Source organism: Littorina saxatilis, unplaced genomic scaffold, assembly GCF_037325665.1.
Source record: "Littorina saxatilis isolate snail1 unplaced genomic scaffold, US_GU_Lsax_2.0 scaffold_960, whole genome shotgun sequence".
NCBI classification, from domain to species: Eukaryota; Metazoa; Mollusca; class Gastropoda; order Littorinimorpha; family Littorinidae; genus Littorina; species Littorina saxatilis.
The window spans coordinates 34,686-51,241 of record NW_027128227.1 but is presented as its reverse complement, the minus strand read 5'-3'; the positions used below and the strand labels follow the sequence as shown (position 1 = coordinate 51,241).

Below are 16,556 nucleotides of genomic sequence, written 5' to 3'. Positions count from 1 at the left end.
CTTGTCATGCCTTGTCTTGTCATCCCTCTATTGGCCTACTGGCAACCTTTTCCTAACTTGTCTTGTCTTGCCATGTCTTGTCTTGTCTTGTATTGTATATACATTTAGCATACATTTGGGAAAAGGTTTGCGAACAGGTAAGGGGTGTAAGACAGAGAGAGAGAGAGAGACAGAGATGGTGGTGGTCTATGTTACATTACACAGGTCAACACAGTTGCAAGTTCATAGGTTAAAGGCTGCCCTTTTCGTAGCGTTCATTACGAATTAATTCCTATTGTTTACATGTGCCAATAATGTTATAAAACTGTACCTAAGGGGATATAATAACGATTGGCTGTAGCTTTCGAAAACAGAAAAAATTATTTCAGTAAATATTGCAAAGTGGTGTTGATAGTGTCGAATGTAAACAGAACAATCTCAAAGTGAAAGTGGATGTTTTCCGGAAATTGCGAAGTTAACAAGAATACAGAAAAGCGCGCTTTCCTGCTTAGCACAATCCGCTGCCGCGCTAATCTGGCGTGTCAATATCACTACGTTTTGCACGTGGAAGGTGAGCGATTTCCTTCACGCGGGGATTGACGAAGCTGTACTGTCTGTGTTGACGGTCTAAAAATAGCCCAAGCCCTGGAGAACTGTTTCCAATGATAGCAATAAACTTTATTAAGAATTGATTATTTCTTGTAATTGGTAAGGACATCCCCGCAACGATGGGAAAAGCCCTGGAAGTAAGTAAACTAATTAAATAGGACTTTGTCAGCCTTTAAATGAGGGGTTATTGTGTATAGTGAGGAAATTATTTTCTGATGTATTTTTAATTCATTATTGGTGTTTTATGCAAAACGTACGGTCAATATTGAAAGTTTAAAAAAAAGTACTGCCCTCACATTAATACGAAGGCGGGATCACAGCTGGATAAGACAAGGTACGGCAATTTCGACCCGCAGGTCTCTTTCAGGGCGCACAGAGGATGAGACAACACAGGAGAAAAAAAAAACCCACAGATAATAGCACACGGAAGGAACGATTACAGCAGTTATAATTAAATTACTTTGTGGGTCAGGGTTTTTTAGGAGTTCAGGGGAAACCCCTTTTAAGACCTTAAAAAATGTGAGAAAATCAAGTCTTAAGATGGAAGGGGTCTAGAAATGGGGGTAATTTACAGAGGTTATGAACAGAACATATTCTTCTTCTTCAGCGTTCCAGAAATTCTGGTGACGTGTGAGCTTGTTTGCCCATTTGGGTTCCCCACACTATACTCTGAGAGCATAGTCAGCTTCACTCCGCTTTCGTTGAGTAGGCATGCTGGGTATTTTCGTGTTTCCATAACCCACCGAACTCCGACATGGTTTACAGGATCTTTTCCGTGCGCACTTGGTCTTGTGCTTGCGTGTACACACGAAGCAGGTCTGCACATAAGTTGACCTGGGAGATCTGAAAAATCTCCACTCTTAACCCACCAGGCGGCAGCGACCGGGATTCGAACTCACGACCTCCCGATTAGGAGGCCGACGTCTTACCACTGCGCGCCACTTCACCCGTCCCAGAACATCTAAAGAAGCAAGATCTTAAAAAGGAGGAAGTCTGAAATGAATGGGTCTGAAAGGGGGGTTCCACTGTGGAAAAGTACCTGTCAGTTTACCTGTATGTATTAGGACTGGGTGGCCGAGTGGTAACGCACTTGCGCTCGGAAGCGAGAGGTTGCGAGTTCGACCCTGGGTCAGGGCGTTAGCAATTTTCTCCCCCCTTTCCTAACCTAGGTGGTGGGTTCAAGTGCTAGTCTTTCGGATGAGACGAAAAACCAAGGTCCCTTCCGTGTACACTACATTGGGGTGTGCACGTTACAGATCCCACGATTGACAAAAGGGTCTTTCCTGGCAAAATTGTATAGGCATAGATAAAAATGTCCACCAAAATACCCGTGTGACTTGGAATAATAGGCCGTGAAAAGTAGGATATGCGCCGAAATGGCTGCGATCTGCTGGCCGATGTGAATGCGTGATGTATTGTGTAAAAAAATTCCATCTCACACGGCATAAATAAATCCCTGCGCCTTGAATATGTGCGCGATATAAATTGCATAAAAATAAAAAAAATAAAAAAATTAAAATCCCTGCGCTTAGAACTGTACCCACGGAATACGCGCGATATAAGCCTCATATTGATTGATTGAATAAGACCACCCCTGACATGCGGCACATACCAAATATCTACAAGTGCTTTGTGTGAACAGTAAAAAAAAATTTTTTCCTTTTTGCAAATTCATTTCATTAAACACAACAACAACAAAATTCATCAAATTCCAGCTGAGCAGAACGGCTATCACAATTATGACTGGGCCTTTAAAGGCATGTTCCTCACCATATTACCCAGCATATCAGACACCACATGTTTGACTAGGTTTTTACATGGGAACAACAAGACTATACAGGATGGTTAAAAAACCTCCCTATTTTCTTTTTAATCACATTTTTGACTGCGAAAAAAAAAAAAAGATCAAAAAGGAAATAGGGCGCTTTTTTTTAAGACACCCCTTTTTACGTCCAGCTTCTTTTGGTAGAGATTCAAGTTACAGACACATGTGAAATTCATTAAGCAAAAAGGTTCCCACTATGCACTGCCACAGAACACAACCAGGTTATTAATGTGCGGTACAGTGTATAATTATGTTTAAGTAAAAGGATGCCCTTCTTTTGTTTAATTGGAGCATCTATGATGTCTGACATTTTGGTTCTAAAGGTAAGGAACGTATGTTTAGGCTCTAATAAGGACAGTTTGTCTTGTCAAAAGCCTCATGCATATTCCTTCCTCCCCATGCAAGACTTTCTTTCATTTGAATATCTGCCTTTATAGTACAAAAAAAAACAAGTCGCGTAAGGCGAAAATACAATATTTAGTCAAGTAGTTGCCCTTTTTCAGCAAGACCGTATACTCGTAGCATCGTCAGTCCACCGCTCATGGCAAAGGCAGTGAAATTGACAAGAAGAGCGGGGTAGTAGTTGCGCTAAGAAGGATAGCACGCTTTTCTGTACCTCTCTTTGTTTTAACTTTCTGAGCGTGTTTTTAATCCAAACATATCATATCTATATGTTTTTGGAATCAGGAACCGACAAGGAATAAGATGAAAGTGTTTTTAAATTGATTTCGAAAAAAAAATTTTGATAATAATTTTTATATATTTAATTTTCAGAGCTTGTTTTTAATCCGAATATAACATATTTATATGTTTTTGGAATCAGCAAATGATGGAGAATAAGATAAACGTAAATTTGGATCGTTTTATAAATTTTTATTTTTTTTTACAATTTTCCGATTTTTAATGACCAAAGTCATAAATTAATTTTTAAGCCACCAAGCTGAAATGCAATACCGAACCCCGGGCTTCGTCGAAGATTACTTGACCAAAATTTCAACCAATTTGGTTGAAAAATGAGGGCGTGACAGTGCCGCCTCAACTTTCACGAAAAGCCGGATATGACGTCATCAAAGACATTTATCAAAAAAATGAAAAAAACGTTCGGGGATTTCATACCCAGGAACTCTCATGTCAAATTTCATAAAGATCGGTCCAGTAGTTTAGTCTGAATCGCTCTACACACACACACAGACACACAGACACACACACAGACACACGCACATACACCATACCCTCGTTTCGATTCCCCCTCGATGTTAAAATATTTAGTCAAAACTTGACTAAATATAAAAAAGAAAGGTCGCACTCTGCGCATAGCGACAAAATTCGCAATTTTACCAAGAAAACCTCACACTCTTTATGTGGAGAAAGACCCTGACTGTTGCAGTATGTTATGCATTTGAAAACATCTGAAATTGTGTACTTGAATTCTACAGTTTGATCAGTTCTGTGTGTTTAAAAAGTTACCTTGATCATTCTGACATGCTCTTGCTCAAATCACATCCCAGACAATATTGTAGACTCCATTGATAGACGCTGTGGTGCATGGGAGAACTCCATTCTGAGGAAACGAAAAAAATATACACTGAGGAAGAACAGTCACAACAACATTTGCAGCAGCAACAGGCTATATAATTTTATTCAAAGAACACTTAAATAAGGTAAAAGGAAAATCAGTGTTGTGTCAGTAAATTTGATTTGGGGGAGATGGAAGGATTGGGGTGGGGGTTTAGAGGCGGGGATAGAAGGATAGCTGGGAACCGGGGAAGGTGGGGTGGCTAACACAGTTTGATCATGTAATGACTGGTACAATGTTTAATATATCTAAAAAGGCAGCAACTCTGTAATGCATAATGTGAACCAACTTCTCCATAAACTAAATAAAGATCAGTAAAAGTTACCTCTTTCATTCTGGAATCTTTTTGGTCCCATCACAGCTCAGACGCAGACTCAATGGACAGATACTGTAATGATGAAAAAAACACCAGCATTTTAAGGGAGAACAAGAATTATGCAGAGAGAAAAAACAGTAATGAGTAAGAACAACAGCAGCAGCAGCAGCAGACTCAATACTCTTACTCTACATAACACTCTCACTGAATGTCTGATTCAGTAACTAAATCCCAGTGAAGTGCAAGTGATCAAAATTACTGATGTAAAAACAGAGAGAGAGAGAGAGAGAGAGAGAGAGAGAGAGAGAGAGAGAGAGAGAGAGACAGACAGACAGACAGAGAGAGACAGAGAGAGAGAGACAGACAGACAGACAGACAGGCAGAGACAATGCGAATGTGTGTGTGTGTGTGTGTGTGTGTGTGTGTGGCCAAGTGGCGATTACATGTACTGTTGTCCCTCTCTTTTACTCCCTGTCTATTATCTTCCCCTGACCCAAGTTGTGTCTCCAGCTATAGGATTATTGTGTGTTTACTATCGTAGGGTAGACTCTTGACCGGATTCCTTTCTAACCTCTTATCTCAGATTTAGGTGGTCGTTATGTAATGTGCCGCCAGACTGTCTGGGTATCGTTGGACGGCGTTTTGTCAAGTGGGTGTCATTTCTTTTGACAGGGTACAATTATAGAAGATGCTTGGAGGTGTTAGTCTCTTACCCCCCCCCCCCCCTTCTGTGTATCAGCTTTGACACTGCTTGTAATCTAATGAGCCTTATCCGGTGTGCACGGCAGACTTAGTGTAACTACTCGTAATATTTCCGGTGCTTGACACCCGACCGACACGGCTTCATGCCTCGGTAACGATCCCTTTCATTGGGCAGGAAATCTTAAGTAGAACGCCCCCCGTTGTCTGACACCGGGTAGCCTTTCCTATTGGCTATTGGGAATCGGAAGTGGCCAGTCTTTAAAAGACTGAGCATTTAGGCTAGAGGAGAGAACGCGATTTGTGATATACTGAGCTGTGTGCTGCTCGATTGTGTCGGTCGACGTGTGGTTGTAACTGAATTCCGAAACCTGTGCTCTTGTGTTTCGCGACTATCGTCAGCAGCAGGTTTTGTGTTCCTTTTACGTGTGCTCACTGAGGAGAATCTGTAAGTAACTAGATGCTTTATTCATTCCTTATGCTGTATTCATTCCTTATGCTCTATTCTTATGTTTCATTTGATGCTATGATGTTTGCATATATGTACATTATGACGCCATTTTGATTTATCAGAGAGATGTGTTTTCTAGATCAGTTTCTAATCACTTTCATGATTTGACGCTGAAATTGAGCGTTAATAACTTCTAATATTTGATGACCAGTTATTCTAAAGTTGTTTTAGAGTCTTGTAAATTAAAGACTCGTAAGAATCAAGTAAGGCAGACTCGTTCTCATACGTTTCGTTTTCGCTGAGAAAAAGCCTGTTTCGCAATATTTTATGTCGAGAAGACCCATGTGTATCGTTGCGATCTTTTTCCCATTTTCATCACATATTATTTCTGGAGATCAGTAGAGTCTGAGTAGTAGTTGGTTAAAAGCCCAAAGTTAAGCCCCCAGTGCCATTGGCCCGTAAAGCTACCTATTTACGATTTAGGCGCAGAAACCCCTACAATTGATGAACGGGAATTATGGTTGACATATATTTTGGGTAATGAACTCGTATCATGAGTTATCTTTCTTATTCTTGTCGTTATTATTCAACTCGATGAAGATGTGTCTTCATGGCGATGAACATACTTAGTAACAACAATTATTTTGCAGTTGCGGTTCATGCAGTTGGTTAGTTTATGTAGAGCATTTTCCAATGCAAGGCTTAGGCCTAAGGGAAGATGTTGGTTACTTCCCTTGACATTAGCTGTTGTGGAGTTGTTTAACTCACTGTGGATTCTCTTTCAGGGAATGCTGTGTCTGCAGGATTTTGGCTGTATTGTTTATGTTTATTGTGGAATGTATGTATGGTTAGGATGCATTGGTATGAATGGTGCGTTTTACTTGTTATGCCATGTACTTATATTATGTTTTCTTTTCTTTTCATGTGTCATCAGACACTGCTTTCTGGTGTTAGCTTTCTGGTGTTAACTTTCTGGTGTTAACTTTCTGGTGTTAACTTTCTGGTGTATACTTTCTGGTGTTAACTTTCTGGTGTATACTTTCTGGTGTTAACTTTCTGGTGTTAACTTTCTGGTGTCTACTTTCTGGTGTCTACTTTCTGGTGTTTGCTTCTGGTGTACGTTAAGTAAAAGTCACGTTATCGCAACCTCTGTCTTGGCGTCTCATTTATGCTTCCTGGCCTATCCCCCCCTTCCACTCCACCCTATCACATCTGGCGCTGCGAGCAGGATTCAGGAAGTAGAGACGCCGTAGTTTAACACCAGAAAGCAGGGAAAGCAGTGTAGGACTAGGAGGTACTAGGCGTATCCAAGATGGCGGTCGACGGGGTTCCTAGACCCCAGTGGCAGATGTTCTCTCCTCCCAGGCTCCCCCTCTTCACTGGCAGCAAAGATGGCTGTCTGCTAGACGACTACGTCACAGAGGCTCGTCGCATCATTTCCCACTTCAACCTGGAGGCGCTGGGCGGCGAGGCTGCTGAATGGCTGATCCAGTCACTTGCTGGGCCTGCCAAGAAGGAGATCAACCTGCACCCCCCTCAGGCGACTGCCACTGCCAACTTAGTCTTGACCATCCTGCAGGACACGTTTGGGGACCACGCCAGCATTTCCACTCTACTAGCGTCGTTCTACAGCATCTGCCAGAGTCAAGAGGAGGGCATTATCTCATATGCCCACAGGTTGCAGGCTCTGCGGGACAAGATGAATGGTGGTGTTGCCGGTACAGTTACCGATGCTGCACTTCGTGATCGATTCATGCACGGACTGTTCTTGCCTGCAATGAGACGGGACCTCATGCGCTTTGCGAGAGGGCGTGAGGCTGTCACTTTTGCGGCAGTCCGTGCAGAAGCTCTCAGGTGGATGAGGGAAGATTTCGAGGTTGTGACGAAGCAACAACAACAAGCAACAGAGAGCAGCACTGAGGTACGCAGCCTGCAATTACAAGTCAGCGAACTCGCCATCAAGTCAGCAGAGCTTCGAGCTGCCTTGCACCAACGCCCGCCGGCTGCCTCTCGTCAGCAGCAACCGTCCGCGAAGCCACGTTGTTGGCGTTGCAACCGCCACGGGCATCTACAGAGCAGGTGCCCTACCAAGCGGCATGGAGGTGAACAACCGCTGTCATGGAGACAGCCCAGTGAGCTACGTGTGGACCAGCAGTCAACATCCATCAAGCAACTGCCCCGCGAGCAGAGCAGTCAGACAGAGGAGGTTGTGACTGCTCAGGAACAGCTGACGTCGAAGCACGAGGCCTCCATTGACAGATTAGAGACCCGACTGAAGAAGGAACTGGAGGCCAAACAACAGTTACAGGATGAACGTTTTCAGAAGGACTTAGAAATACGCCAACTTAGAGAGCGGTTAGTTTTCAAGTGTGAAGAGGTGTCAATTGAGCGGAAAGCAGCAGGACACATTCCCACGGACCTGGAAGCGTTGTTGCGACAGCAGCTCACAGAGAAAGAGCATCGGCTTGCGACAGCCCCAGCCCCCGTAGAGCTTCACGACGCTGACCCGATAACATTGTGGGATTCTGTGCTCAATTTGTCCTGCCCCTTTACTCCAAGTCCCAGCTAAACCACCCCCTCGTGAACAGTCAGGAAAACAATGTGCTGCTGTCATGTGGGCAATGTGTCATTTGTGAGACTGTTTGTGCTCAGCTAAGAGACTGTGTGTACACTATGATTATTGATTGCCTGTTGTATTGTGTCTTGTATGAATGGGTTGGGTGACTGTGCGTGTCATCCGTTACCGTTTCTGATTTTATTTGTTGTTTCACTTGGGTGAACTTGTGTTTGATTTATAGATGTAATTTTCAGCTATTCCCGAGGCGCTGTACCTGCGAGGACGCAGTTGGTATAGAGCTGGGGGGGATGTGGCCAAGTGGCGATTACATGTACTGTTGTCCCTCTCTTTTACTCCCTGTCTATTATCTTCCCCTGACCCAAGTTGTGTCTCCAGCTAGGATTATTGTGTGTTTACTATCGTAGGGTAGACTCTTGACCGGATTCCTTTCTAACCTCTTATCTCAGATTTAGGTGGTCGTTATGTAATGTGCCGCCAGACTGTCTGGGTATCGTTGGACGGCGTTTTGTCAAGTGGGTGTCATTTCTTTTGACAGGGTACAATTATAGAAGATGCTTGGAGGTGTTAGTCTCTTACCCCCCCCCCCCCCCCCCCCCTTCTGTGTATCAGCTTTGACACTGCTTGTAATCTAATGAGCCTTATCCGGTGTGCACGGCAGACTTAGTGTAACTACTCGTAATATTTCCGGTGCTTGACACCCGACCGACACGGCTTCATGCCTCGGTAACGATCCCTTTTCATTGGGCAGGCAATCTTAAGTAGAACGCCCCCCGTTGTCTGACACCGGGTAGCCTTTCCTATTGGCTATTGGGAATCGGAAGTGGCCAGCCTTTAAAAGACTGAGCATTTAGGCTAGAGGAGAGAACGCGATTTGTGATATACTGAGCTGTGTGCTGCTCGATTGTGTCGGTCGACGTGTGGTTGTAACTGAATTCCGAAACCTGTGCTCTTGTGTTTCGCGACTATCGTCAGCAGCAGGTTTTGTGTTCCTTTTACGTGTGCTCACTGAGGAGAATCTGTAAGTAACTAGATGCTTTATTCATTCCTTATGCTGTATTCATTCCTTATGCTCTATTCTTATGTTTCATTTGATGCTATGATGTTTGCATATATGTACATTATGACGCCATTTTGATTTATCAGAGAGATGTGTTTTCTAGATCAGTTTCTAATCACTTTCATGATTTGACGCTGAAATTGAGCGTTAATAACTTCTAATATTTGATGACCAGTTATTCTAAAGTTGTTTTAGAGTCTTGTAAATTAAAGACTCGTAAGAATCAAGTAAGGCAGACTCGTTCTCATACGTTTCGTTTTCGCTGAGAAAAAGCCTGTTTCGCAATATTTTATGTCGAGAAGACCCATGTGTATCGTTGCGATCTTTTTCCCATTTTCATCACATATTATTTCTGGAGATCAGTAGAGTCTGAGTAGTAGTTGGTTAAAAGCCCAAAGTTAAGCCCCCAGTGCCATTGGCCCGTAAAGCTACCTATTTACGATTTAGGCGCAGAAACCCCTACAATTGATGAACGGGAATTATGGTTGACATATATTTTGGGTAATGAACTCGTATCATGAGTTATCTTTCTTATTCTTGTCGTTATTATTCAACTCGATGAAGATGTGTCTTCATGGCGATGAACATACTTAGTAACAACAATTATTTTGCAGTTGCGGTTCATGCAGTTGGTTAATTTATGTAGAGCATTTTCCAATGCAAGGCTTAGGCCTAAGGGAAGATGTTGGTTACTTCCCTTGACATTAGCTGTTGTGGAGTTGTTTAACTCACTGTGGATTCTCTTTCAGGGAATGCTGTGTCTGCAGGATTTTGGCTGTATTGTTTATGTTTATTGTGGAATGTATGTATGGTTAGGATGCATTGGTATGAATGGTGCGTTTTACTTGTTATGCCATGTACTTATATTATGTTTTCTTTTCTTTTCATGTGTCATCAGACACTGCTTTCTGGTGTTAGCTTTCTGGTGTTAACTTTCTGGTGTTAACTTTCTGGTGTTAACTTTCTGGTGATAACTTTCTGGTGTATACTTTCTGGTGTATACTTTCTGGTGTATACTTTCTGGTGTATACTTTCTGGTGTTTACTTTCTGGTGTCTACTTTCTGGTGTTTGCTTCTGGTGTACGTTAATTAAAAGTCACGTTATCGCAACCTCTGTCTTGGCGTCTCATTTATGCTTCCTGGCCTATTTACCCCCTTCCACTCCACCCTATCACATCTGGCGCTGCGAGCAGGATTCAGGAAGTAGAGACGCCGTAGTTTAACACCAGAAAGCAGGGAAAGCAGTGTAAGACTAGGAGGTACTCGGCGTATCCAAGATGGCGGTCGACGGGGTTCCTAGACCCCAGTGGCAGATGTTCTCTCCTCCCAGGCTCCCCCTCTTCACTGGCAGCAAAGATGGCTGTCTGCTAGACGACTACGTCACAGAGGCTCGTCGCATCATTGCCCACTTCAACCTGGAGGCGCTGGGCGGCGAGGCTGCTGAATGGCTGATCCAGTCACTTGCTGGGCCTGCCAAGAAGGAGATCAACCTGCACCCCCCTCAGGCGACTGCCACTGCCAACTTAGTCTTGACCATCCTGCAGGACACGTTTGGGGACCACGCCAGCATTTCCACTCTACTAGCGTCGTTCTACAGCATCTGCCAGAGTCAAGAGGAGGGCATTCTCTCATATGCCCACAGGTTGCAGGCTCTGCGGGACAAGATGAATGGTGGTGTTGCCGGTACAGTTACCGATGCTGCACTTCGTGATCGATTCATGCACGGACTGTTCTTGCCTGCAATGAGACGTGACCTCATGCGCTTTGCGAGAGGGCGTGAGGCTGTCCCTTTTGCAGCAGTCCGTGCAGAAGCTCTCAGGTGGATGAGGGAAGATTTCGAGGTGGTGACGAAGCAACAACAACAAGCAACAGAGAGCAGCACTGAGGTACGCAGCCTGCAATTACAAGTCAGCGAACTCGCCATCAAGTCAGCAGAGCTTCGAGCTGCCTTGCACCAACGCCCGCCGGCTGCCTCTCGTCAGCAGCAACCGTCCGCGAAGCCACGTTGTTGGCGTTGCAACCGCCACGGGCATCTACAGAGCAGGTGCCCTACCAAGCGGCATGGAGGTGAACAACCGCTGTCATGGAGACAGCCCAGTGAGCTACGTGTGGACCAGCAGTCAACATCCATCAAGCAACTGCCCCGCGAGCAGAGCAGTCAGACAGAGGAGGTTGTGACTGCTCAGGAACAGCTGACGTCGAAGCACGAGGCCTCCATTGACAGATTAGAGACCCGACTGAAGAAGGAACTGGAGGCCAAACAACAGTTACAGGATGAACGTTTTCAGAAGGACTTAGAAATACGCCAACTTAGAGAGCGGTTAGTTTTCAAGTGTGAAGAGGTGTCAATTGAGCGGAAAGCAGCAGGACACATTCCCACGGACCTGGAAGCGTTGTTGCGACAGCAGCTCACAGAGAAAGAGCATCGGCTTGCGACAGCCCCAGCCCCCGTAGAGCTTCACGACGCTGACCCGATAACATTGTGGGATTCTGTGCTCAATTTGTCCTGCCCCTTTACTCCAAGTCCCAGCTAAACCACCCCCTCGTGAACAGTCAGGAAAACAATGTGCTGCTGTCATGTGGGCAATGTGTCATTTGTGAGACTGTTTGTGCTCAGCTAAGAGACTGTGTGTACACTATGATTATTGATTGCCTGTTGTATTGTGTCTTGTATGAATGGGTTGGGTGACTGTGCGTGTCATCCGTTACCGTTTCTGATTTTATTTGTTGTTTCACTTGGGTGAACTTGTGTTTGATTTATAGATGTAATTTTCAGCTATTCCCGAGGCGCTGTACCTGCGAGGACGCAGTTGGTATAGAGCTGGGGGGGATGTGGCCAAGTGGCGATTACATGTACTGTTGTCCCTCTCTTTTACTCCCTGTCTATTATCTTCCCCTGACCCAAGTTGTGTCTCCAGCTAGGATTATTGTGTGTTTACTATCGTAGGGTAGACTCTTGACCGGATTCCTTTCTAACCTCTTATCTCAGATTTAGGTGGTCGTTATGTAATGTGCCGCCAGACTGTCTGGGTATCGTTGGACGGCGTTTTGTCAAGTGGGTGTCATTTCTTTTGACAGGGTACAATTATAGAAGATGCTTGGAGGTGTTAGTCTCTTACCCCCCCCCCCCCCCCCTTCTGTGTATCAGCTTTGACACTGCTTGTAATCTAATGAGCCTTATCCGGTGTGCACGGCAGACTTAGTGTAACTACTCGTAATATTTCCGGTGCTTGACACCCGACCGACACGGCTTCATGCCTCGGTAACGATCCCTTTCATTGGGCAGGAAATCTTAAGTAGAACGCCCCCCGTTGTCTGACACCGGGTAGCCTTTCCTATTGGCTATTGGGAATCGGAAGTGGCCAGTCTTTAAAAGACTGAGCATTTAGGCTAGAGGAGAGAACGCGATTTGTGATATACTGAGCTGTGTGCTGCTCGATTGTGTCGGTCGACGTGTGGTTGTAACTGAATTCCGAAACCTGTGCTCTTGTGTTTCGCGACTATCGTCAGCAGCAGGTTTTGTGTTCCTTTTACGTGTGCTCACTGAGGAGAATCTGTAAGTAACTAGATGCTTTATTCATTCCTTATGCTGTATTCATTCCTTATGCTCTATTCTTATGTTTCATTTGATGCTATGATGTTTGCATATATGTACATTATGACGCCATTTTGATTTATCAGAGAGATGTGTTTTCTAGATCAGTTTCTAATCACTTTCATGATTTGACGCTGAAATTGAGCGTTAATAACTTCTAATATTTGATGACCAGTTATTCTAAAGTTGTTTTAGAGTCTTGTAAATTAAAGACTCGTAAGAATCAAGTAAGGCAGACTCGTTCTCATACGTTTCGTTTTCGCTGAGAAAAAGCCTGTTTCGCAATATTTTATGTCGAGAAGACCCATGTGTATCGTTGCGATCTTTTTCCCATTTTCATCACATATTATTTCTGGAGATCAGTAGAGTCTGAGTAGTAGTTGGTTAAAAGCCCAAAGTTAAGCCCCCAGTGCCATTGGCCCGTAAAGCTACCTATTTACGATTTAGGCGCAGAAACCCCTACAATTGATGAACGGGAATTATGGTTGACATATATTTTGGGTAATGAACTCGTATCATGAGTTATCTTTCTTATTCTTGTCGTTATTATTCAACTCGATGAAGATGTGTCTTCATGGCGATGAACATACTTAGTAACAACAATTATTTTGCAGTTGCGGTTCATGCAGTTGGTTAATTTATGTAGAGCATTTTCCAATGTAAGGCTTAGGCCTAAGGGAAGATGTTGGTTACTTCCCTTGACATTAGCTGTTGTGGAGTTGTTTAACTCACTGTGGATTCTCTTTCAGGGAATGCTGTGTCTGCAGGATTTTGGCTGTATTGTTTATGTTTATTGTGGAATGTATGTATGGTTAGGATGCATTGGTATGAATGGTGCGTTTTACTTGTTATGCCATGTACTTATATTATGTTTTCTTTTCTTTTCATGTGTCATCAGACACTGCTTTCTGGTGTTAGCTTTCTGGTGTTAACTTTCTGGTGTTAACTTTCTGGTGTTAACTTTCTGGTGTTAACTTTCTGGTGTTAACTTTCTGGTGTATACTTTCTGGTGTTAACTTTCTGGTGTATACTTTCTGGTGTTAACTTTCTGGTGTTAACTTTCTGGTGTCTACTTTCTGGTGTTTGCTTCTGGTGTACGTTAAGTAAAAGTCACGTTATCGCAACCTCTGTCTTGGCGTCTCATTTATGCTTCCTGGCCTATCCCCCCCTTCCACTCCACCCTATCACATGTGTACATGGGAAATGCAGTGCCATTGAAAACAAACACTTGCTTCATTTAAATATCAACAGTTATACAACATAAGAGGCACTAGAAAAGTTGTACATGAAAATAAATGTTGCTCTTGCTGATGGAAAAAGAGCAGGGGGAGAGGGTCGATGTTGCTTGCACTTGCAGATAATTATGCACTAACATCCAGCTGTTTTTCTGGGTGTACTGTAACCCTGTAATGTTTAAGCAGAAATGTTTGTGGATCACGTTATGCTTCTGCTTTTAGATCAGTTTGAGTATTTGCAATATTACCTGGATCATTGCGGCATCCTCTTGATCACATCACATTTGAGACTTTGACCTATATAGACTCCATGGGCAGACGCTGAAGTTATTACAAGGGCATTCTGAAAAATGACAATACAAATGCAGAGATGTAGAACTTTACATTACACTTACAGAAGCAACAACCAGAGAGCTGATTTATACAGGTAGAGAGAGAGAGAAAGAGAAGAAGAAGTAGTAAAAGAAAAAAGAGAGCATAGAAAGAGAGAGGGGGTGGGGGATGGGGCAAAGGGAGTGTGTAATGTGACGTGAGGAAGGGGAAGAGCAATAGAAAATGAAACTCTCAGTACTTTTAATTTATATTAACAGTTATGGAACTATTTGAGCACTCCCCATAACCACAAACAAGGTACAGACGGCAACATATGTTGCACGGAAGGGTGGGGGTAGTTGGACTGGAGAGTGTTGTTATGGGTTTAGGGTGGTGCTGGGGCGGAGTGTGTATGTAACTTGATAATAATAAGCATGATCAGTTAGAGCTAACAACTATCTTGATCTCCACAGACATAAATTGCACAATGATTTCACCAGCATGTACCTTTATTTTTGCCCTTGAGTTAGGTGGAAGACAATGTTGAGTGGTGAACGCAAGTTGTATTGATCACTGGGTCATCCTGCGGTCCGGGCCATTGATCTGCACATTGCACCAGCACAAACAAACACAATGTTATGATCTCAATCAGCCTGCATGGTCAATCATGAATCTAAGAACACAAACACTGTCCAGATCTAATTGAAAACGAGATCATCATTACTTGGGAAATTCAATGAAAATCTAGCAGTCAACGAAGCAGATAGATCTGTCCTTGCAATTGTTGTTGCAAGCAGATAAATGTGTGAACTTCCTTATCTCAACGTTATCATTCAACATATTGATATTTTGCCTGATGGATGTTGTGCCGATGAGATAAACAAACAATCAAAATCAAAGTCATAAACTTTTGAAGAAAAAAATTAAACAAATTGAGCAGAAAGAATCTAGCTTACTGCTGTGCTGATTTCGACAAAATCAATGCGTTTACATGCCGAAGTCATTCCTGCTTTTATTCATATCATACTAGCTGATCCTAATGCACAACAATACGAAAACGAGCTCAGCGAAATGAGCAACACTGCCTCACCTAACACAATGCTGCAGAAGCGAAGGTCGTCTACGACTGGAAATTTCGAAGTCGAACAGCGGCGTTTTTTCACTCTCAGCGGTTGTCTTGCTCGGAAAAGTGAAAAGCTTAACTTGAAATCGAACGGAAGTCACCATTCTACCTTTTCGTTCAAGCGTTGTTTTTATAAAATCTCAGAAAATGTAATTTTGACTTGGGTGATTTCGTCCGCCATTAAGATTCAGTTTTTCAATAATTTGTCTTCCTCCTTGGCAGAAGAGTCAAAGGTTCGGCCCGATCTTCAAGGTTCCCAAGACATGACTTGCAAACCCCGAACCTAGTTCGCCGAACCTCCCAAACCTAGTTCGAAAACTCAGGTTCGTCTGGTTAAGAACCAAGACAAGTTCGCCGAACCAGTCTTGAGGTTCGCCGAACCCCACGAACCTAGTTCGCGAACCAAAGGTTCGTCTGGTTAAGAACAGCCTTAAACAAGCACTTCTTGCCTGGCTGAAGAACCATACGAGTCAATCTAAAACAGACAAGTAATGGAAAGCAGTCTGCGGATAAACATAACAAACTGCTGATGAAAAAGTGTGTTCGTCCCTGCTCAGGATAAAAGACATTGGACTGATGACAATAACGTGGCAGCGTTCACGCGAACAGATTTTTTTCAGATTATCGCTTCTACATTATTTTTATTGCACTTACTTGGGGCAGATCAGAATTTCACACTGGAAGATGACAAATTGGTCTTGTGAGTTGAGAACCCAGGGGCGTCTTATCCAGGTGGGGCCATGGGGCTAGAGCCCCACCACTTTTTCCCCCCTAAAAAAAAAGACAAAAAAGAGAGAGAGAGAGAGAGAGAGAGAGAGAGAGAGAGAGAGAGAGAGAGAGAGAGAGAGAGAGAGAGAGAGAGCCTCAAAGGGAAAGAACTCGATAACGCTCTTCTTTTGCAATAGAGACAGAAAGTTCCGATTTGGTGTGTCTGCTGCTTTTTCACGAGATTGTGCTATCGTATTTCCTAATTAAAATTGATAGCCCCACCACTTTTTCATAGCGTGTGACGCCCCTGGAACCACATGTTCTTTGCCGACAGAAATCACGATGGGACAAGATGCAGATTGTGTTGAAGAGATGTTTGCAGATTATCGCATCTACATTTTATTGCTCAGATCAACGCACGAAGTTGGGGTAGATCTGAATTTCGCAATGCCGGAAGACGACAAATCGGTCTTTTGAGTTGAGAACCACATGT

The 16,556-nt window shown here is 43.6% G+C and overlaps 1 long non-coding RNA gene across 3 annotated transcripts; it reads right to left on the bottom strand.

The window, feature by feature from the left end:
• Positions 1-3,654: 3,654 nt before the first annotated feature.
• Positions 3,655-15,791, bottom strand: LOC138956590 (uncharacterized). Of its 3 annotated transcripts, XR_011452714.1 has the most exons (5): positions 15,189-15,791; positions 14,740-14,835; positions 14,169-14,263; positions 4,315-4,377; positions 3,665-3,967 (listed from the first exon to the last, which is right to left on the bottom strand). It is a non-coding gene; the product is annotated as an uncharacterized lncRNA (long non-coding RNA). The 3 variants fall into 3 exon arrangements; XR_011452713.1 differs by lacking the exon at positions 15,189-15,791 and having other exon boundaries at positions 3,655-3,974; positions 14,740-15,181; XR_011452712.1 differs by lacking the exon at positions 15,189-15,791 and having other exon boundaries at positions 3,658-3,967; positions 14,740-15,181.
• Positions 15,792-16,556: the final 765 nt, after the last annotated feature.